General features: G+C 43.5%; 1 protein-coding gene and 1 long non-coding RNA gene across 5 annotated transcripts in view; one reads left to right on the top strand and one right to left on the bottom strand.

The window, feature by feature from the left end:
• Positions 1-22,265, top strand: part of NINJ2 (ninjurin 2) — an 85,974-nt gene that overhangs the window by 33,579 nt on the left and 30,130 nt on the right. The window lies entirely within an intron of this gene.
• The window catches only part of LOC123366513, a 33,104-nt gene continuing 11,241 nt past the window's right edge, over positions 403-22,265 (bottom strand). Inside the window, exon 3 of one of the 2 annotated variants that reach the window (XR_006578114.1) lies at positions 403-995. This is a non-coding gene — a long non-coding RNA (uncharacterized LOC123366513). Of the gene's footprint in view, positions 996-4,479; positions 5,104-22,265 lie in introns of those variants that run through there. The other variant, XR_006578112.1, reaches the window with a different exon arrangement.

The raw sequence follows: 22,265 nt of genomic DNA, 5'->3' as shown, positions 1-22,265 counted from the left end.
GCATAAAAGAAGCTGCACAATGTGAGATATTTCTCTGTATTGCATTATGGTAATACAGACGCTCCCCGAGTTATGCAAGACCCGACTTATGCAAATTCATACTTACGGGGAAAAGTTCCATAAACCAGAAATAGGATTTTCAAGTTGCAGAAACTTTTGCGTAACGTACAGGTATACGTTTCCGACTTACTCCAAATTCGAGTTATGCAAGACTTTCTAGAATGAACAATTGCGTAAGTTGGGGTGGGAGGTCTGTAACTCTGAAGACTACGGCATGGTAATCAGTCTGAGGCATGAGTAACAGAGAGAATGAAAATCAGAGCCATGCGGATGTCACAAAACTATTCACTTTGTTTATGGTTTAATTGCTTTTATGTGGATGATTGAACCTTTTTTTCTCTTGGTATTTGGAGTAACAGTCAGGGCTGTTACCAGGGCAAGTGGGGCAGCCACCCAAGGCACAAAAATGTCATCCCCCCACAAGATTTCTGCCTGTCTTGTAGCACAGAGATTTTTCAAACTGTGGGGCACAGGCCCCAGTTTGAAAACCGTCACCTCCTGCCAGGAGCTGGTAGATTGGAAGCTGCCTGGCCCACTCAGGCTCCTGGCTCTACATGCTATGGGAGCTGGGGTGCTGGCTGGCTGCCCAGCAGCCCTCCTTGCCCTGCTTCCCGAGACTGGCTGCCTCTGCACTGCCAGGCACTCCCCAGGCAGGGTGGATGGCACAGCTCTGAGCTGCTCCTCAATGTGCTCTTGCCTCTCCCCCAAAGGAACCCAGCGCTGATTGGCAATGCCCACTGGAGCTGGCCCCTGCCTGCCGAACCCGGCTGCCATGAGATGCTCCCTGAGGTGCTCGCTCGCTGCTTCCCTGGTACTCCTGGTTCTGCTGCTGCTCCTCAGCCCAGAGGTGACGCACGGGGCAGTCATGTGGCTTATTCACACCCTTGAGCGACAAGTTCTACCGACGTACATAGCAGTGTAGACATAGCCAGAGTCTGGAAGTGAATTAGCAAATAACTGCTTTAGTGAGAAGCTAAATTCAACTATTAGACTAGGAGAAAGAAAAGACCGTCACCACTGTCTGTGTCATTCCCTAGAGAAGCTTCTGCAGCCTCTTGTCTTAGAATCTTAAGGAAGATTTTTATGCTCAGGTATCAAGATATATTTTCTACTATACAGGTGTTCATGGGATCCCATTACTCCAGACAGTATACCTAAGGCCTCTTTATTGAGTATAAATCCTTTCAGATCTTATCCATCTGTGTGAGTCATACTCACTGGGCTTCTCTCAGTCATCGGGCACTCTGTGAGCAATCACAGCTTCTGCTTCAACTGGGGAGACATCCCAATCCAAGATTACAGGTACAGTGTGTGCCCGAAGGCATGGACACCTGTGCAAGTGGCTAAGCCTGCTTCTCTGCACCAAATGGCTTTTGCAGTTTGTGACTCCACAGAAAGCACTCAGCATCTCACTTGCAGGATTGGGCCCTGATCAACAGCACATTCAGACAACATACAGCATTTTCGAGAGAGAGAGAGAGAGAAAAAACACTGTCCCATGATTATTTCCCCCATGCTGTATAAAACATCTGCCCAAATGCTTACCAGTTAGGTACACACAAAATGAATTTTTCCATGGTGGTTTGCAAAAGCCGCTCCTCTCAATAACACTGGTCAGCACAATATTGATGCTAACTTTATTATAATTATTTGTATTACCATAGCGCCTCGGAACCCCAGCTGCAAGCCAGGTCCCTGTTGTGGTAGGCTCTGAATGAACACAGAACAAAGACAGTACCTGTCCCAAACAATTTACAAATTTAAAAGGGTGAATTCCTTCAGTATCAACTGTGTCCTAAATTATAGTGTCTCAAAAAGGAACTTATTCCCTTTACTCTGAACCTGTAAACTTGTAGTCCACTTAATACCACTTCCAAGGGACACAAGTGCAGGTCTTTATTTCTTCAGATAAAAGAAGCCTAGTTCCTCAAGCTTCATGCCCTGACCTTCCTTTTTTGGGGACGGCTATCAAGAAAGTTGTGATGAAGCAACTTCAATATCATTTGGAATCCTCTGATTTTCTTGGCCCCTTTCAGCCTGGGATAGGATTGATAGCTGCCCAGCATCTCTGAGTGATCAACAAGGTCAGGTGTTGATATCAGTCCTTTTGGCTGCATCAGCAGGCTTGGATACTATTTACATTGATGTTTTGTTGACTCCCTTGTAGCTCACAGTAGCAGAGAAGTATTACTCTTTAATAATGGTTCTGTTCTTTCCTCCTACACAGAGCTCTCAGAAGGTAGTTATTAATTATACTGATGTATTATTTACTACAGCACCACAGCTGTATTTATCTCCAAAGCACCCTATGTGCAAGAAGACAAATCTCCTGCCCTCAAGACTTTACAATTTAAGGGCATAATCATGCAAGGTGATGAACACCCTACATTCTTAATTGCTTCAATGGGAATGAAGGATGCTCAGTACCTTGCAGGACTGATCCCTAAATTAGACAAAGGGACTTGATGTAACAAGTTATTTTAAATATGCATTGTTGACGTTTGGCAGTTAACGTGTAGGTCCACAATTTCTTTCTGAAAATACTGGGTGTTACAAAAATGTGAGCTTTTAGGAGGGATTTGAAGGAGGCACACAAGGTGGCTTGTAGCGGATCAGGGAGGCTATTCCAGGAATACTGGGCAGCAGGAAACAATTGCAGAGATTCTTGCATTTGCAAAGAGCGAACCTGCATGGAGGTTAATTTGAACAAATGAAATTTTATTAAGCCCGTAGACTGCTCTGTCCACATGGCTGAGTTGTTTCCAATCTAACTCCCCACATTCCTTGTTTCCTGGGTGTCTCCTCAGTAACAGTCTGACTCCAGTTCTGCTGAACTTGACTCAGAGATGTGAGTAAGAGGAGAGGAATAGTTTGCTGTGGCCAAAGGCATTGATAGAATATAGTGCATGAGCAGGGGTGTAGTATGAGTAAGGGCAAGCATTTAGGTGTAATTTAGACACATTAAACAGCTGCCTGAAAAGCCCCCCCTATCACCACTCCTGTTGAACTTCCATGTCAGGACACTGGAGGCAAGATGGTTTGGGCTGAAATGCCTTCAGCATGTGATGGATACATAGACTGACACCCTCCTTATTTTTTAAAATCAGACCTGGATGGTGAAGTCTCTGTTAGTTTTCTCTTATCAAAGCTCCTATTGCCATTTGGTGCTGAAGAAGCAAAACCTTTTGTCAAGGAAAAAAGAAACCTGTTGGTGGTAGGCAGGGAGGAGGATTAGGAGAGGAAGGTGAGTGTGGTGTCTACTCCTGTTATAAAGGGGCGTGTCTATCCTCTTACAAAGAGATTTGCAAGCCAGGGGTATTGTATTACATTGTATTATGATAATGGGAATTTACTGAAGACTTTTGTGTAGTGTCAGCAGTATGAAGCATGTATAATGGAGAATATGAAACTGGTTGTGTTATACTGTAATATTAGCTTTGTTTATGGTTTAATTCCTTTATATCCAAGTGATCCTGAATTTCCAGGTTGAATTGGTGGCCAGAAATGCCTCTTTTCCATCTGCAGTGGGCTAGGTAGTTGCACCCCATTTCGCTCTGATGTAGACCCCAATTCTACAGTGCAATGATTTCTCAAACAGATTACTACAACATGCTCTACAAAGGGGTATGTCCTGGCAAATTTCTTAGATGCTTCAGAGAGCACAGAAAGGGACTGTTGGCTTACTTACCCATGTCAGCCACAGCAACCATACAAGACCTGCTTTCTAATAGCTTCCCTGGTTTCCAATTCATTTCTAGATGTAATTTCAAGTGGTTGACTGTGATCTTGAAAGTTCCATATAATTTATGTCCTGTCTGTGGGAGAGGCCACCTCTCACCCGGTATATGTAGCCACAATAATTCAGATCAGCTGGGTGATTTTTCTAACATTCCATAGGTTTGAATGTCTTGGGGAGAGCAGCAGAGCTGTTTTGATAGAGCCTCTTGTTCTGTAATGTGCAACTAGTCCATCAGGGCCCAAATTGTTTAGTATCTCACACTGTGAAAATGAATCACTTGAGCTCTTACCTGAGTGAGAGTTGACTGCTGGGCAGTTATCAAGGTTTTTTTTTTTTTTCATATATTGGAGTCCATTTTGTACGATATTAACCAGTTGTGGGGATTTGGAATTTTTTGTGTCTATATCCAGATGTTGTATGACTGCGTAGAGCCCTGCACAGATACAAAGTTTGTATCCACATCTGATCCACAAAGATGGTCTTCAGATCTCCACATTTGCATCCGTGGATGCAGATATCCATAGATGGGTACATGTTATCAAGTTAAGAGGCCTGAAAAAACTAAAACAATTTCCCCTCGTGTTTCACACTGCCAAACCACATGTTTCACATCACTGGATAGCAGCCTCAGCTTTGAGATACTTCTGTAAAGTTATTTACAGGCGACAAATAATGATCCCCCCCCTATATTTTTCCATTCAGCTCTCTACATCACTAAAAGTCAGCATTATCAGATGCAGTTTTACATATTCACACTCTCTGTTCATTACATAAAGGCCCAGTTGTTTCATTATCTGACCATGTTTTCAAAAACAAAAACCAGACATTGTTATAGCAAGACGTTTTAGGGTGGCAAAATACTTCTACAAAAGACAATTGTTCACATTTTTAAATGTGTGCTGTTGTCACTACTGCCAGTTTCTGGCTCAGCAGTGACAGATGTGTATTTCTTGGGGAGGAGGATTTTTTCTAGTTTAGATTGTACCGAATGAGTTTTTCATGAAAAGTTGAACAAGTGTTACCGGTCACTTGGAGAAAAACGAACAACTGGTCAGTGTGTATTACAGATCTTCCTCTGTGCTTGATCCACAGAAGATGCAAGTCTGTTACTTCTTTTTTCAGCTTGAGAGTCTGGTTCTTAAACTCAAGCTGTAGAGACTTATGCTTTCACCTCTGGAGATACCCAGTTGAATCCCTGGAGTCAGCTCAAATAGCAGGTGTCACACAATAGTATCCTATACTAGAGCTGTGCAGGAATTGGAATTTCTGTTCTGGGGAAGTTCAAAGTTTTTCTTCTGTTGTCACTTGGAAAGAAGACAAATAATTTTGAAATTTCCCATGAAATGAAATTTCAGAAAAAGGTGGTGTGTGTCAATCAAAACATTTCAACAAAATAAAAAACTTTGTTTCAGTTTCAATGCTTTAAAAAAAATTGTTATAAGAAGAAATTTTAGAAATTAAAAGTAGTTTTGAAATGAAAAATCAAGATGTTCCATTTCAAAAGTATCAAAATGGAAAATCTTGACCTCATTTAAATATTTGTTTTAATTTTTTGCCCCTGAAATAAAATTTTGTTGAGATCTACATGTACACGCAGGAAACTGTTTGTCAAAACCAAAACATTCTCTGGTGGAAAAAATTGACAATATTTTTCCATCAGCTCTAACCTATCCTCATGGGATTTTCAGTTCCAGAACTGTTAATCACAGTGAGAACTTGTTCCGCTAGGCTGGTTGTTTCTGGTAAGCACAGAGAAAATTCTACTCTGTGTAGCAATATGTCTTGAACTAATATTTTGTAGTTAAAACACAATTAAAATGTTTTGATTGATTCAATGACAATAGGAAATTTCCGGTTTTCTGAAAGGGCATTGGGTAGAAATCTGGGATTCTCTCAATATAAACAGAACATATTTCCCTTTGTCTGCAGTTCTTTTTCTAAGATCTTTTGAAGATGTAAGACTAGCAGAAAGTACTCAACCATCTAGTACTTGCTTGTTGAGAGATTATATTATATATACACACACACACATCTTGTTAGCATTCCTGGGGTGCTAGGACAGAGAATGATGTCTGGGTCATGCTGATGCATTTTCTATCTTCTCCCAGTCCCCTTTTCCTGACCCAAAGACCAGCCTACCAGCTCCCTCCAATTTACCTACTCAGCTGAGCTTTTTGAGCTTGTTGGCCTTCATAAGGATCAGATGCTGTTCAGGCTATCCCCTGGCCCCAAGCCTCTCAGCCTCAGCTGGGAGGCAGCTGGTTAGTCTCCCCTTAGAAGGGCCAGTCACCCTGTGACATATCTTACCCTAAGAGCCTTGCCGGGTCCCAGGATAAGTTCTGCTCTCAATATTCTCACACAGAGTTCAGTCTCTACCTTTTAAAGCAGCCAACTCAGCTTTCAGGGTCTCTAATGTCTCATCCTTTTCTGCCAGGCTCTGGCTCTGCAGGAGGATTTCAGTGCCCAGCTTCATCAGCTCCTCCTCCTGAAGCAAGCGTTGGTGCTGCTCACTGTTCTCTTCTTTTACTCCAAGGCAAACCAGATCCTGCTCTCTTTATGGCTTGCATCCAAACCTTATCCCTGGAGGAGCATGTTTCTTCCAGCTCTTGCAAGCACTCTGGCATCTGAGTCAGTTGGCTGCTAAGTTGTGAAAAGACTTCAGCCCTATTCTTGTCAGCTACAGAAACCCTCTTTCCCCGATTTCTCATCTACTCCTAGATTAGTTTGCTCAGTAGCTGTTCAGACCGCTGCCATCACTGTCATGTCTGCCCCACACACCACCTCCAAGTTTGTGCTGGCCTATAGATCCAGTCCTCTACATCCCCAGTCTGGGATAGGACCCCAGTCTCCTCCTGCTTCACTTCAAGTGCCTCGGGCTGACATGGTTCAGTTAACAACCTGTGCTGTTCTCCCCCTTTTACTCTGAGGCCTACCTGTCTGTCCTTTGACTCTGAGTTCCTTGGGGCAGATACTGTACTTTCCTGAATGTCTAGAAATCACATTCTGGATGCTATCATAAACACACTTAACTTAGAGCAATTATTTATAATTGCAAAATGACTGTGTCCATAGTGGTCTCATGTTGAACCAGCATGAATATCAAGAAAAGTACATGCCAAAGTTCAGCCCTTCCCAAGCCTTTCAGTGTGAGAAACCCGTAATACAGCCTGAGCAGAAGGAGTAGGTCACCACATCCTGAATGTGGATGAAGCTTTAAACACACAGAGATGTGATTTGTAGGTAGGCTCATTAATCTATGCAACAGGCAGTGAATCTGGAAATATTTTTAAGTCATTTGCCTTCTGTGATGGGGTGTTTGCCTCACACCTGCCCTGAAAGGGTTAAGGAAGCTGAGAAAAGGCCACTTAGGGTACGTCTACACTACGGGACTATTCCGAATTTGCATAAACCGGTTTTGTAAAACAGATTTTATAAAATCGAGTGTGCGCGGCCACACTAAACACATTAAATCGGTGGTGTGCGTCCATGGTCCGAGGCTAGCGTCGATTTCTGGAGCGTTGCACTGTGGGTAGCTATCCCGTAGCTATCCCATAGTTCCCGCAGCCTCCCCCGCCCCTTGGCATTTCCGGGTTGAGATCCCAGTGCCTGATGGGGCAAAAATCATTTTCGCGGGTGGTTCTGGGTACAGCCTCACCCCTCCCTCCCTCCCTGACAGCGGCAGACAACCGTTTCGCGCCTTTTTTGCTTGGTGAACCGTGCAGACGCCATAGCACAGCAAGCATGGACCCTGCTCAGCTCCATACCGCAATCGTGGATGTTTTAAACACCTCGCGCACTCTCGTGCAGTATATGCTGAACCAGGACCTTCGAACCGAGGCGAGTAAGAGGCGGATACGGCAGCGCGGCGATGACAGTGATGAGGACGTGGACACAGAATTATCTCAAACCGCGGGCCCCGGCGCTTTGGAGATCCTGATGGTAATGGGGCAGATTCTATCCATTGAACGCCGATTTTGGGCCCGGGAAACAAGCACTGACTGGTGGGACCGCATTGTGTTGCAGGTGTGGGACGATTCCCAGTGGCTGCGAAACTTTCGCATGCGTAAGGGCACTTTCATGGAACTTTGTGACTTGCTTGCCCCTGCCCTGAAACGCCATAATACCAAGATGAGAGCAGCCCTCACAGTAGAGAAGCGAGTGGCGATAGCCCTGTGGAAGCTTGCAACGCCAGACAGCTACCGGTCAGTCGGGAATCAATTTGGAGTTGGAAAATCTACTGTGGGGGCTGCTGTGATGCAAGTAGCCAAAGCAATCACTAAGCTGCTGCTACGAAAGGTTGTGACTCTGGGAAACGTGCAGGCCATAGTGGATGGCTTTGCTGCAATGGGATTCCCTAACTGTGGGGGGGCGATAGATGGAACCCATATCCCTATCTTGGCACCGCAGCACCAGGGCACCCAGTACGTAAACCGGAAGGGGTACTTTTCAATGGTGCTGCAAGCACTGGTGGATCACAAGGGACGTTTCACAAACATCCACGCGGGATGGCCAGGGAGGGTTCATGACGCTCGCGTATTCAGAAGCACTACTCTGTTTAAACGGCTGCAACAAGGGACTTACTTCCCAGACCAGAAAATAACAGTTGGGGATGTTGAAATGCCTGTCGTTATCCTGGGGGACCCAGCCTACCCCTTGATGCCATGGCTCATGAAGCCATACACAGGCAGCCTGGACAGTGGTCAGGATCTGTTCAATTACAGGCTGAGCAAGTGCAGAATGGTGGTGGAATGTGCATTTGGCCGTTTAAAGGCGCGCTGGCGCACATTACTGACTCGCTCAGACCTCAGCCAAACCAATGTCCCCTATGTTATTGCTGCTTGCTGTATTCTCCACAATCTCTGTGAGAGTAAGGGGGAGACCTTTATGGCGGGGTGGGAGGCTGAGGCAAATCACCTGGCCGCTGATTACGCGCAGCCAGACACCAGGGAGATTAGAAGAGCACACCAGGAAGCGGTGCGCATCAGAGAAGCTTTGAAAACGAGCTTCATCAATGGCCAGGGTACAGTGTGACTGCTGTGTTTGTTGATGAACACCCAACCCCCTTGATTGACTCAGTCCCTGTAAGCAACTCCCCCTCCCCCTTCGAGTACAGCTTACTTATGCAAATAAAGTCACTCATTTAAAAAGCATGAATTCTTTATTGATTCATTATAAAAAGAGGGAGAGAAGTAAGGGTGTGCTTTGGGAGGAGGAAAGGAGGGATGGAGAAGGCCATTAAAAAAATAAAATTCAGAGTAACGACATCCTTCTGGTTGGGCTGTCCACGGGGTGGAGTGGGCGGGTGCACGGAGCCTCCCCCCACGCGTTCTTACACGTCTGGGTGAGGAGGCTAAGGAACATGGTGAGGGGGGAGGGTGGTTATACAGGGGCTGCAGCGGCACTCTGTGATCCTGCTGCCGTTCCTGAAGCTCCACAAGACGCCGGAGCATGTCAGTTTGATCACGCAGCAGCCCCAGAGTTGCATCCCGCCACCGCTGATCTTCCTGCCGCCACCGCTGATTTTCCTGCCGGTCTTCCTGCCGCCACCTCTCATCTCGGTTGTCCCTCCTGTCCTCACGTTCATCCCTCCTGTCCTCACGTTCACTGGCCTCTTTCCTGTAATTTGAAACCACGTCCTTCCACTCATTCAGATGAGCTCTTTCATTGCGTGTAACTTCCATAATATCCGAGAACATCTCATCTCGCGTCTTCTTTTTCCTCCGCCTTATCTGTGCTAGCCTTTGGGATGGAGGAGGGACGCTTGAAATATTTGCAGCTGCATGAGGGAGATAAATATTTAGAAAGATACATTTTACAGAACAATGGTTATACTCTTTCACAGTGAAAAGCACTATTCACCTTACATAGCACATGTGATTTCCCTACAAGGTCGCATTTTTCATCTTAATAGTGCCTGCTTGCAACTCTTGGGTTACAGATCTCAGACACAGGTCCAGGCATCAGGATTCAGCTTGCATGCGGCCATGGTAAGCCACTGTCTCAGTGATTTACCCCTCCCCCCCCAACGCATGGCTAATACCACGCTAGCTCCCTGCTAATCAACAACCTTCCCCCTCCCCCCCACCCACTGCTTGTCCGGTAGCTTGGGGAAGATCGCCTCGCCGGTGACCAAACAGAAAAGATCATCGGCATTTCACTCCTCCCCTCCCCCCGCTTCGCTACGTGCAGGAAAGTGTTTTTTTTAAGCTGCTGCATTCCACGAACCCAGTAGAAAAATGGCCACCCCCCCTTACTTAAATTCCTGATTTCTAACCAGGTTATCCTGAACGATATCACTTTGCTGAGGATAACAGAACAAGATAAAGAGCGCATGCTTCTTGAATGCCAGCAGTCACCGGGACCATACGCCGCTATGCTTTGCCACGCAATGATACCTGATTACTTGCTACATGCATGGCATGGTAAAGTGTCCTACCATGGTGGGCGGAACAAGGATGCTTTGCCCAGAAACCTTCTGCAAAGGCTTCTGGAGTACCTACAGGAGCGCTTCATCGAGATGTCCCTGGAGGATTTCCTCTCAATCCCCGGACATGTTAACAAACTTTTCTAAGTAACTATACTGTCTGCGAATGCGTCCCAAGTCCTCAGGGCAAATCAATCATTAAAAAAGGCTTGCTTAAAAAACACTGTTTGATATTTGCAAAGGTACACTCACCAGAGCTCCCTTCCATGGCGTCATTCTCTGGAATAGTTGCTTGTGAGGGCTGGGAGCAGGGTAATTCCGTCAGGGTGATAAAAAGCTCCTGGCTGCTGGGGGTCACGGAGTGCTGTGTGCTCTCTGCGAGGTCTTCCTCCTCTTCTTCATCTTCATCTTCCCCGTCTGACATGGCAGAGATTACAACCCCCACCTCGGAATCCACGGTCAGGGGTGGGGTACTTGTGGCGCAGCCCCCTAAAATTGCATGCAGCTCAGCATAGAAGCGGCATGTTTTTCGACCTGCCCCGGACCTTCCGTTTGCTTCTTTGGTTTTCTGGTAGGCTTGTCTGAGCTCCTTAACTTTCACTCTGCACTGCACGGAGTCCCTGCTGTGGCCTTTATCCGTCATAGACTTAGAAATTCTTTCAAATACTTTTTCATTTCGTCTTTTGGAACGCAGTTCTGTTAGCACTGAATCCTCTCCCCATATAGCGATCAGATCCATTACCTCCCGAGCGGTCCATGCTGGGGCTCTTTTTCGATTCTCAGGAGACTGCATTGTTAACTGTGCTGATGAGCTGTGCGTGGTCACCTGTGATGATGAGCTCTCCACGCTGGGGAAGCAGGAAATGAATTTCAAAAGTTCGCGGGGCTTTTCCTGTCTACCTGGCCAGTGCATCCGAGTTGAGAATGCTGTCCAGAGCGGTCAGTGGTGCACTGTGGGATAGCTCCCGGAGGCCAATACCGTCGATTGCGGCCACACTAACCCTATTCCGATATGTTAATACCGATATTAGCGCTACTCCTCTCGTCGGGCAGGAGTACAGAAACCGATTTAAAGAGCCATTAAAATCGATATAAGGTGCCTCCTAGTGTGGACGGTTGTGGCGTTAAATCGGTTTTAGGCTCCTAAAACCGATTTAAACGCCTAGTGTAGACCAGGCCTAATGAGACAGACCACACAAGGGGCTTAGGCTGGAGAACAAACCCCTGACTGAAAGATGAAGCTCAGTTGAGCAGATGTGGGCTAGGCAAGTATGAAGCCAGGAAGCTGGAAACAGAAGTGGCTGTAGTGAGAGAGTCTGTAGTTACCCTCTGTGCATTGGAGAGGGAAGGAGGGAACCCAGGGAAAGAATAGGACCCTGGCCCTGAGGGACGGGCATACCCAGAGAGAGAAGGGTGAGAAAAAAGCCTGTGGGCGGGGGTAGACAGCTCGGGGAAAGAGCAGCAAGGCTGGAGACTGAGCAGACCATGGCTGTGGGTTGTAGGGTCCCTGGGCTGGAATCCATAATAATCGGTGGGCCCAGGTTCCACTACCAGCCACTGATGTAGTAACATAGCCTAGACAGCAGATCCACTAAGCCTCCACACCCTGGAAGGGGGGTGCCACTTAGTGACCTGGCTGGAAGGCCAAGTCCTGAAGAGGGAGGGGCTACAGAGCGAGAGAGAGAAAGAGAGAGATCACAAGGAGAGGCGCTGCACCTGGAAGAGAGATAATCCAGGTGGAGGTACCACCTGCGGTGAGTGAGTTCCCTGTGACATCCTGACTAAGGGACCAGATAAGAATAGCTAAGACATTGCTCTTAAGGAGGTTGAGGAGCATTTCATTCCCCCAAAAAAGGACATGATACATTAACCGGCATGCTTTTACCAATGCGTGCAGAGGCCCAGGGAAAGCGTGAGAGCCTTTCTGAGGGTCCTGTATCTGCAAGTGGCGCACTGTAACTTTGGCTTCAGTGAGAAAGAACCTGTGAGCAATTGTCCAATAGTAGAGGTTTTAAACCAGGAACTTTAAGGAAAATTACAGTTAATGTTGGAGTGCCCTCTGGGTGCCAGTGGCATGGACACCTGAGCTAGTGAAAATGCAAGTCACCCAGTGAGAGAGAGTAGTGGGTGGCAGTATGGTCCAAGAAATAGCAAAGAAATAATTCCTTTGGGGAAAAGGGAAGTACCATTAAAAAAAACCCTATGGCTCTTAAAAGGACTAGTAGTGGGGGCAAAAGACATATCTGGCTTTAAGACTAAGCTTGATAAGTTTAAGGAGGGGATGGTATGATGGGATAGCCTAATTTTGGCAATTAATTTGGCAATTGATCTTTGATTATCAGCAGGTAAGTATGCCCAGTGGTCTGTGATGGGATGTTAGATGAGGTGGGATCTGAGTTACTACAGAGAATTCTTTCCTGGGTGCTGGCTGGTGAGTCTTGCCCACATGCTCAGGGTTTAACTGATCGCCATATTTGGGGTCGGGAAGGAATTTTCCTCCAGGGCAGATTGGCAGAGGCCCTGGAGGTTTTTCGCCTTCCTCTGCAGCATGGGGCACGGGTCACTTGCTGGAAGATTATCTGCACCTTGAGGTCTTCAAACCACGATTTGAGGACTTCAGTAGCTCAGACATAGGTTAGGGGTTTGTTACAGAAGTGGGTGGGTGAGATGCTGTGGCCTGCATTGTGCAGGAGGTCAGACTAGATGATCATAATGGTCCCTTCTGACCTTAAAGTCTATGAGACTAAATTCCATGGGCAGCTGGACTACTGTGTGATGCTAGTAGCAATGGTACTGCACAACCCAGCTGCTGTGAAAATCGATCTGAGAAGAGTTTTGCTAAATCCTATTGAATATGACTCTCCATCTTTTGGAATTTGATAATCTAGGTGAATCAATAAAGCAATCCTCAGTGCCAGAAGATAAACAGATCTGGATGAGCGGTCAAGAAAGTGACTCATGAAGATTTATGTTATTAAATATTAAGTCTTGTTAGATTGCTTACACCAGAAAAGTAAAAGGGGTATGCATGCAAGGGAGGGTGTGGCAGAGATCTGAGGATGTACGTGCTGTTTGCAGGAGTGGGGATGGGGAAGGTTTGCGGCAGAAGCTCTATCACCACACAGCGGGGTGCAGGGGAGAGGAGAGGAGAAGGGGGCTTTAGGGAGAATACTGTTTCCCTTATACTAATAAAACTCCTTGTTCAGCATAGAAAGAAAAGTGACTTTGTTTCTTCAACCTTGTCACATGACAGTCCCATCTATGAACACACTTGATGCTGTAATCTCTTACTCCTACATCTCTGCCATTAATGTTGAGTTCCCAGATAGTTAAAAACAAAACCTGATATACCTACTGGATTAGTTAGTAAAATGGAAAAAAAAAACTAATTAAGCCTACACCACGCCTATAATATTAGATGGATAGCTTAATTCGCCACTGAAATGTGGCATCTTTAGGGTGGAAGGCAATGCCATTTTAACAGTGCCCACCACACCTTTCAAGAGTTTAGAGGAGAAAGTGAAGAGTCATAGATTTTTGTTGTTGTTGTTGTTAAAAAGGCCAGAAGGGATCATTATATCATCTAATCTGACAATATCTAGTGGGCAATAGAATTTCATCCAGTTACTCCTATGCTGAGCCCAATAACTTGGCTTTGGCTAAAGCATATCTTCCAGAAAGCCATCCAGTCTTGATATGAAGACATCAAGAGATGGAGAATCCACCACTTCCCTTGGTACTTCTATACCATAACAAAATCAGTTCTTGATTATCTTTTTTATAAGCTAAACAGATTGATCTCCTTAAGTCTCTCAATGCGAGGGTCAATTTTTCCCAGTTCTTAATCATTTTGAGGCTCTTCCCTGCATTCTCTCCAATTGTTCAACATCCTTCTTAAAATGTTGAATTATATCCTAGAATTATATCCAGTGTCCATCTCACCAATGCTGCATAGAGGTAAAAATCACCTCCATACTCCTATGCACCACTCCCATGTTTATACAGCTAAGGATCATATTAGCTCTTTATGCTATAGTAGCGGTTCTCAACCAGGGGTACACATGCCCCTTGGAGGTACACAGAGATCTTCCAGGGGGTACATCAACTCACTTAGATATTTGTCTAGTTTTACCACAGGCTACATAAGAAGCACTAGTGAAGTCAGTACAAACCAAAATGTCATATGATTATACTGCTCTATATACTATACACTGAAATGTAAGTACAATATTTATATTCCAGTTGATTTATTTTATAATTATATGATAAAAATGAGAAAGTAAGCAATTTTTCATTAATAGTGAGCATGTTTATATCTGTTTATGTTTCATTAATAGTGAGCATGTTTATTTCATTAATAATCGTATGTTTATATCTGATTTCGCAAGCAAGTAGTTTTTAAGTGAGGTGAAAGTTGTGGGTACGCAAGACAAATCAGACTCCTGAAAGGGGTCCAGTAATCCAGAAAGGTTGAGAGCCACTGTGCTACAGCACTGCACTGGGAGCTCATGTTGAGCTATAGATCCATTTTGACCCCTAAATTCTTTTCAGAGAGTCACTACTTTCCTGGATACAGTCTCCTATTTTGTAAATATGGCCTACATTCTTTGTTCCTAGATGTATGACCTCGCATTTTATTTTAATGAGCCCAGCTTACTAAGTGATCCAGATTGTACTGTCTGATTGCCCAGTCTCGTCATTATTTACCATTGCCAATCTTTGTGCTAGCCACAAACTTTATGAGCAGTGATTTTATATCTATTTCCAGCTCATTGATGAAAATATTGAATAGCATTGGGCCTAGAACTGATCCCTGTAACATCCCACTAAAAACACTCCTATTTGATGACTATTCCCCTTTGACGGTTACTATCTATCTGAGATCTGTCAGTTAAGCAGTTCTTTATTCATTTAACATGCTTTATTTATATTGAATTTTTTACTTCATGTATCATGTACTAAGTCAAACACCTTACAAAAGTCTAAGTATGTTGGCCACTGCCTAGATGTATAAACCAAACTTATAATCTCAAAAAATAAAATCAGGTTTGGCTGACAAGCCCTATTTTCCATAAAACCATGTTGATTAGCATTAATTATATTCCCATCCTTTAATTCTTTATTGAGTGAATCTCACAACAGGTTTTCCCTTATTTTGCCCAGGACTGAGGTCAGGCTAACCCTCTTATAAATGACACAAGTAATTCCATTTGCCTCCCACTCTTCTAGAGTTTCCTTCATATTCAAGACTTATTAAAAAGTAACATCAGAGAGCCAAGTCTTGGGGTGCAGGTTATCTGGGTCTGCTAATTAAAGTAGATGCTTTCTAACATCCTTCTTAATTACTAATGGACTAGAATATACTTCATCATCCTCATGGTGTATGGGTCTATTAACCTGCTTCTTTCCAAATACAGAACAGAAATATTTATTTAACACTTCACAATCTTACCATCTTCCTCTTGAAATGGGTCTACAAATTTCTTAGGATTTCTTTTGTTCCTGCTGTATTTAAAAACTCTTCCTTACTGTCTTTAGGGAAAAATCCATGGCTGTTAAGGCTCTCTCTTTCCTTTTCAGTTTTCTATTGATTCCCATCTTTTCCCCCTTTTTTCCATTTGTTATATATATTTGTTTTGAAGTGTTATTTTTCACTTCCCCACTTAACCAGGGTGGGGTGGCTACTTTCACAACTGTGGAATTGTAGCTTTTGGGCCATCTTAAAAATAACTCCCAGTGTTCATTCAAATTTTTCTATCTAGATTTTTTTCTCAAATCAACTTCACTTAATTTCTTTAGTTTTTGGGAAACCACCCCTTTTGAAGCGCTAAGTGCATTCTGGTGAAATTTCACATATAACTGAGGCAGAAAGTAAATAGTGTACCTGAGTGAAATTTGGCCTGGGCCCTGTGGTTAACATGCCAACTCTTACAAAAATTGCACTGGAATAATGAGCACAGGAAATTAGGGCCTTGCTTTAACCATTCAGCAAAAATACAGTGCTTCTAGCATCCCTTCGCACTATACTGGGACATTGAGCCAGTACTGGCTCAAAGATGTCACAAAGTGAATCATTAATACCAATCATTAATACCATTTCCTGGTTGCCTCCCATCCACATATTAATCAAGAGCTGCTTAGTTATGAGATCATTCAAACATTTGTTATTCCCAGTGATACAGTTGTTGGAACAAAGGTGAGGATAGAGAGAAGAGACCCGAAAGGCTCAGAAAAGCATCCAAATTGTCAGTGCTTACCCATCACACCTTCTGGAGGTCTTCCAGTTATTAATGGCAATGACTGACCAGGTGTTGCTCCTCATGAGCTATGGGTGAATGAGAGTTTTACCAGAAAAAGTTCTGGCTATAGGTTGATACAGCAAGATCATCTATAGTGAAATTTGGAACATCTTGTTCATTGAAGCAAGCAGCACAGAACATTAAAAAAAAAAATGGATGAGGTCACTGTCTTTTTGTTGCTTTGCTACTGAATGCTGGCCCTGATTGAATGCAGTAAGCAGGGGCAAAACCCAGATTTTTTCTAAAGAGAGGACCCAGATTACCTGCACGGCTACCCCAAATTTGAGTGGTGTTGCAATATTGTGCATAGGATCATGATACCACTCAAATTTGGCTCAGCCACCCCTCTGTCATGCCATCAGCTATGGCCTTGGATGAATGCAGTGAAGCAGCAACTGGGTGTCTTTGGCACTGTGGTAGAAGGCTATTGAATTTCAGCAGGACCCACAGAGTGGCCAGTGACGAAGAGACTAAAGTCCTGATCCTTAAAGGTATTTAGGCTCCTAACTTCCAGGATCTGGGCCTAAATGGCTGTTTTGTTCTGTCTGAGCACTGTTGCTCATGAGAAAAATAGCTACACTGGGAAATGGCTGCTGTTCTACCAGTGGAGGAGAGAGTAGGTAGGAAAGCTAAAGATATGAGACACTGTGTGTGGAAGGGTCTGGCTAATAGTGACATGCACAGGTGAGACAGCTGGTCAGAAAGGAAAGAACTATCCTGAGTTTCAACAACTGGCTGATTCATCCCAGAAATATTTTATATTATTACTGCAGGCAGTGTAATGACTGTTGGGGTTGGGGTGTGTACTTATGCATAGTATTATAGTGTAGTAATAACAAAACCATAGTTAGATTTGTCTTCAGTGCCAAACAAAAAAAAAAAGTTTCACATCAAGATAGCTATTTCATCTTCGCTAACTCAATGTAAAATCCCATTGGAGACAAGACACTATAGTTTTTACCCTGACATAGCTAGTTGAAGTCAACTCTCTACCTTTCACTGGGGATTGACCTCAGCTAGCTTTGTCAGGGTAAAAGCTACAGTGCCTTATTCCCACTCAGATTTTACATTGCTAGCTAAGATGAAATAGCTATCTTGATGTGAAACTTTTTTTTTTGGCAGTGAAGACAAAGCCTGTAAGACTGTGCAAGAGAATTGTGTTTAACATGGGGGGAAATTGATACCTGCTAAATATTTTACTACAGGAAAAAAGCTGAAATAGACTACAAGAGGGCTTTTATTTTTCTGTGCATTTGGAATTTGTAGAGAAGTATTTTGGAAATGAGAAAAGATGGCTTTTAATACTGGGTCTTTAGTATCTCACTTTTTTTGGAAACCTTTTGCAAATTATACACATGAAAACTCCACATTAAACTTCTGGTCTAGTTTGTGTGACCTTTACAGTAGATACCACAGTTATTTTTTTTCCATTTTAGAATTTAAGAACAATGATTTTTATTTAGTAATAGATTTGCACCAATTTGAAACGGCCATATTAATAATAACGTTGCTTCATAGGCTGCCACCTGTGCAGATACATAGCAGCAGATTCATCAAATTCCAATGGCCCTGTTTACTTTAGTGTCACCAGTTTGAAAAACACTGCTTTAACTAATGGTGACATTCTTTAAGGTCCATCTCTTTTACACATGACAGCAGATTCAGTTTACATGGCCACATTTAATCTAATGTTGACATTTCTCCATAGTTGAATTTGCACTGCAGCTGCCATGTTCATTCACTACATCGCTTACAAAGAATGATGACAGTTTGCTTTTTATATTCCTTACCCTGCACCCATCACCAATTTACAGTTTCTTTAAAAATTAGGGAAAGTCTCAAGAAAAATTTTGTTTACGGTAAGTTATGGATGCTCTGGGATACTTTAATAACATTTCCCTCAAACACTGACAAGCTAGGCAATACAGAGTTATGATCAAGAACTACACTTCTGTCTACCTACCCCAATATAAAACTTATCAGTTTTTTCCTATTACTATCCTCCTTCTACAGCACGCTTAACACACTCAAGGCTTCATAATCTACTACGCAGCCTTAACTCAGATATACATGCATGTTGAAAGTAATTTCTTTTAAGATACAATTCTCTTTTTGGATTTCTTGCCAGGCAGGGACAGGGAGGGAAATATGTGTTTTTCTTTTATGTAGGTTTCCGCTAGGTACAAATAGTTTATCCAGTACTGCCACAAAGGAAGGTTATTGGTTTCCATAATGGGAATGGTTATGTATTTCTTGTTTTGGTCTGCCTCATAACCGGGAAGATGATGCAGTATGTTTGTGTGGTGCTTTTGTTGAGAGCAGTGCTGTGGCTTTGCCAGTGGTGATTTCATAGAGATGCTGAGTTCTGGTGGGGATGATGAGAACAGTGAAAATGCTGGTTAAAAGGTCATGTTGGAGGTGGTTGTGGTTGGCACGGATGCTCACTGTGGTATTAAAATATGCATGTTGTTTCTTAGTGAGTGGACGATCTTTCTTCCAAAAGGCTGTCTGGTGAAACCAGAAGCAATTTTAATCTTTCCCCTAGATGGGGAGTGTGCTGCTTTCTACATGTGAAATAATTATGAGCTGAATGTGAAGTGAAGGATCACTTCCTCCTGACCTACTTCTTAGGCAATAAAGCAGAACTCAGTGCCCTCCTGTTTGGAAAGGTAAAGTTATCTCCACATTCCTCAGGCTCCACATAATCCTCCATTGTTTGGTGCTAACTGCCCAGCTAATTACTGCACCTGAGATGCAATTTCCTTTAACAATTTCCTTCCATCTCCTGTCATCACACAGGCTGACTAACCAGACTGGTTTTTTTAGGCAGCTGTGTCCCTGTTTACACCTGTAAATAAATGTCTCATTTTAAATGTTTACCTTTACAGAGTACACATTGAAAATGACAATGCAGGGTTGGCTCAGGAAAGAGGTGGATCAATGTGAAACACTAGTGGACTGTGTGTGTCTGAATTGTGGTGATAGCACACTGGCTAGTAGAGGCTATTGTACTCAAGAGGCTGAGGGATGTGCCTTCTTACTTGGTCCCTGATCTATGAACCCAACCATCCTTTCCAGTGACTCCTAGGGTGTTAGATTAGGTCCAGAGTCTGAGTGTATGAATGCTGGTACTAGTTTTCTGGAGTGAAAGTCCCAATGCACAATTATGGAAATAGAGGCATTGTGCATCACTTCCACTGCACTCGTGGAGCATGGATCCCACTGCATGCAATAATTTATAGACCCGTCTGCCTCATCAAGACAATGCTAGGAATGCCAAATGGGCATTGTTTCACATCTCCCCAAGAGCTTGTCCTATGGTCCAATAGCCGTAGTGTGGCTGACATTCTACGCACAGATGATGGTATAAATAAACAGAGAAGTGATGCTATTCAATGCAGTCTACATTCTTACTGGAGGCTGAAGAATTATTCCTGAATTTTTTAGTTACATTGTTTCTTCACAGACGAGTGAATCTGGTGGGACAGTTGGATGCAGAAGAAATTCCCACTAGTGAAATGTAACAAATCATCTGTTTGTTAAACACAAGGCTGATTTCAGATCTCATTTCCAACAATGCAAATCAGGAGTAACTCCATTGAAATCAATGGAGTTACAGTGGCATAAAAGCCATGTGAGAAGAATCAGACCCAGTAACTCTTTTTCTGACCGCTTTGCTTAAGGTAAGGCCCTGAAAACACACCTTTTCCTGAAAGCCTCCTGCAGGATATAGCCTGAATAACATCCAGCCTTTCAGATCCAGTGTATCTGAATCACCTGCCAGACCCTGGAGTGTGTAAGTGAGAAGAGTAGAGAGGTTGAGGTACTGTTGAATTGCAGCATCTCTAGTTAGAGTGGAGACTATAGTTAAAATGCAGAAGAACAAACCGGTGAAGATGACATGCCATTCTAATTATTCTTCTCTTCCCCCCGCCCCCCCGTAATTTTCCCAAGTCTAAAGATTATTCTTCTAACTTCCAGTGCTGCAAACCACCAGGAATCTGAACATTCAGCTAGGTTCTTTTAGCGTCCGTGCTTTCCAATCCATAGTTGCTATGAAAAGCCTACACATTGGAATGAAGAGTTTGGCTAGCAACCATAAATTTTAATGTGACCATATTAGAGTCCATATTTGTCTGATCTCAGCCTGTTTCCCTCCTGAGCTGCACAATGCACTGACAAAGCTCTTTCCACAGAGAATATATTTCTGCTGTCAGAGGACCAGTTATCGGAAATCTCCTTAATGAGATTTGTGTTAGAATAATTTTAAAATAATTATGCCAAATCCCAGTTTAGTCTAAGCACATACAACTTTCCTGCCTTCAATGAAGTTATGTTCTCTTCCATAAAAGTTTGAATTTGTCCTCATTTTCTTAATTTATTCCTCTGACCTAATTAGAATGCTTGGCATTTTAAGACTGGCAAATATCTGGAAAAATAAGGAGATTCACACAAGAACCAAGAAATTTATACAATCCTATTGATACCCCACATTGTTATATGCTTTTGAAACTTGGCAAACGCTAGTAACCCACAACAATTAACTTAATGCATCCCATCAGAGATGCTTGTAAAGTATACTTGGTATTTGCTGGTGGGATAAAGTACCCAGTGCTGATGTGTTACAAAGGACTGGACAGCAAACTGTAAAGACAATGATTGCAGAAAGAAGGCTGAAGTGGTTTGGACATGTTGCATGGATGTCAAAAAATTATATTCCTAGCTCTTGACTGGGAAGGTGAAAAGCCCTGGTGGGAAGATAGAATGGAGGAGGACGACAACAGATGACATAAGAAAACCATTGAGAAAGATGTTGCTGTCATGGGAACAGGTTATAACAGAGCAAGAAACATGGCATCAGACTGGTGAAGGTGGAAAGACTGGGTTGCCTCATATGTCACAAGGCACAAGAGCATCTAGTAAATAATTAAAATGCGTATGTTTTGTTAGACGATGTCTCCATTTATATAAATATGGTCTGATTCACAGAAGCACCAGTATTCACAAATCCCACTGAAGTCACCAGGATGTGCAGGGGCTCACCACTACTGTCCATTAAATGTGTGATCCTGTTCTCCCTCTGAAGTCAGTGGAACTTTTCCCTAGCTTTCAGTGGGTCAAGACTGAGTCAGGTCAATGTCCAACAGGATCTTTGATTTAGTGTTGCGGGAACTGACTCATTGTTCAAAACAAATTTGCTTAAATACTGCCTGGCGCAAAGTGTCTCCCTTTGAACTTCAGGTACACCGGCAGAGTGAATCTCATCACACATTTCCAATCTCAGCCTCTTTCCAAGGGACTAGGTAGTGGAAAGTTGTACGCAAGCTCCAGTTTAACCCTCTGCTGTATTGCTAAAGAGAACAGTTTGTGGTTGAGAGAAGATTAACAATTCTTCTCTTACAAAATTAAAAATAAGTACTATGGATAAATCAACTAATGTTCCTTGCACCAAGGACTCTACACTGTTAGCTCCATTTCTTATAGGTCTCATTTACCACTGTCCCATGAATTTCAGGATGGGTGGCATGACAACAGGGGTGGCTCTCCTACATGCCCTGCTGGAGTGATCAGAGAGAGGCCTCTGCCAAGTCCTGGAATTCCTGCAGTGCTAGCCAGGAAGTCAATATGTACCTTCCTCTCAACACATGCCTGATGTTTGTACAGTGCTGTAATGGACTGTATTTTAGCCATGTGAGTGTCTTCAATAGCCTGCCAATGTCAGTCAAGATGCTGGATTAATTAA

Source organism: Mauremys mutica, chromosome 1 (genome assembly GCF_020497125.1).
Source record: "Mauremys mutica isolate MM-2020 ecotype Southern chromosome 1, ASM2049712v1, whole genome shotgun sequence".
Classification (NCBI taxonomy): Eukaryota; Metazoa; Chordata; order Testudines; family Geoemydidae; genus Mauremys; species Mauremys mutica.
Note: the sequence above shows the minus strand (reverse complement) of the source record. Positions and strands in the feature narration are given on the sequence as shown.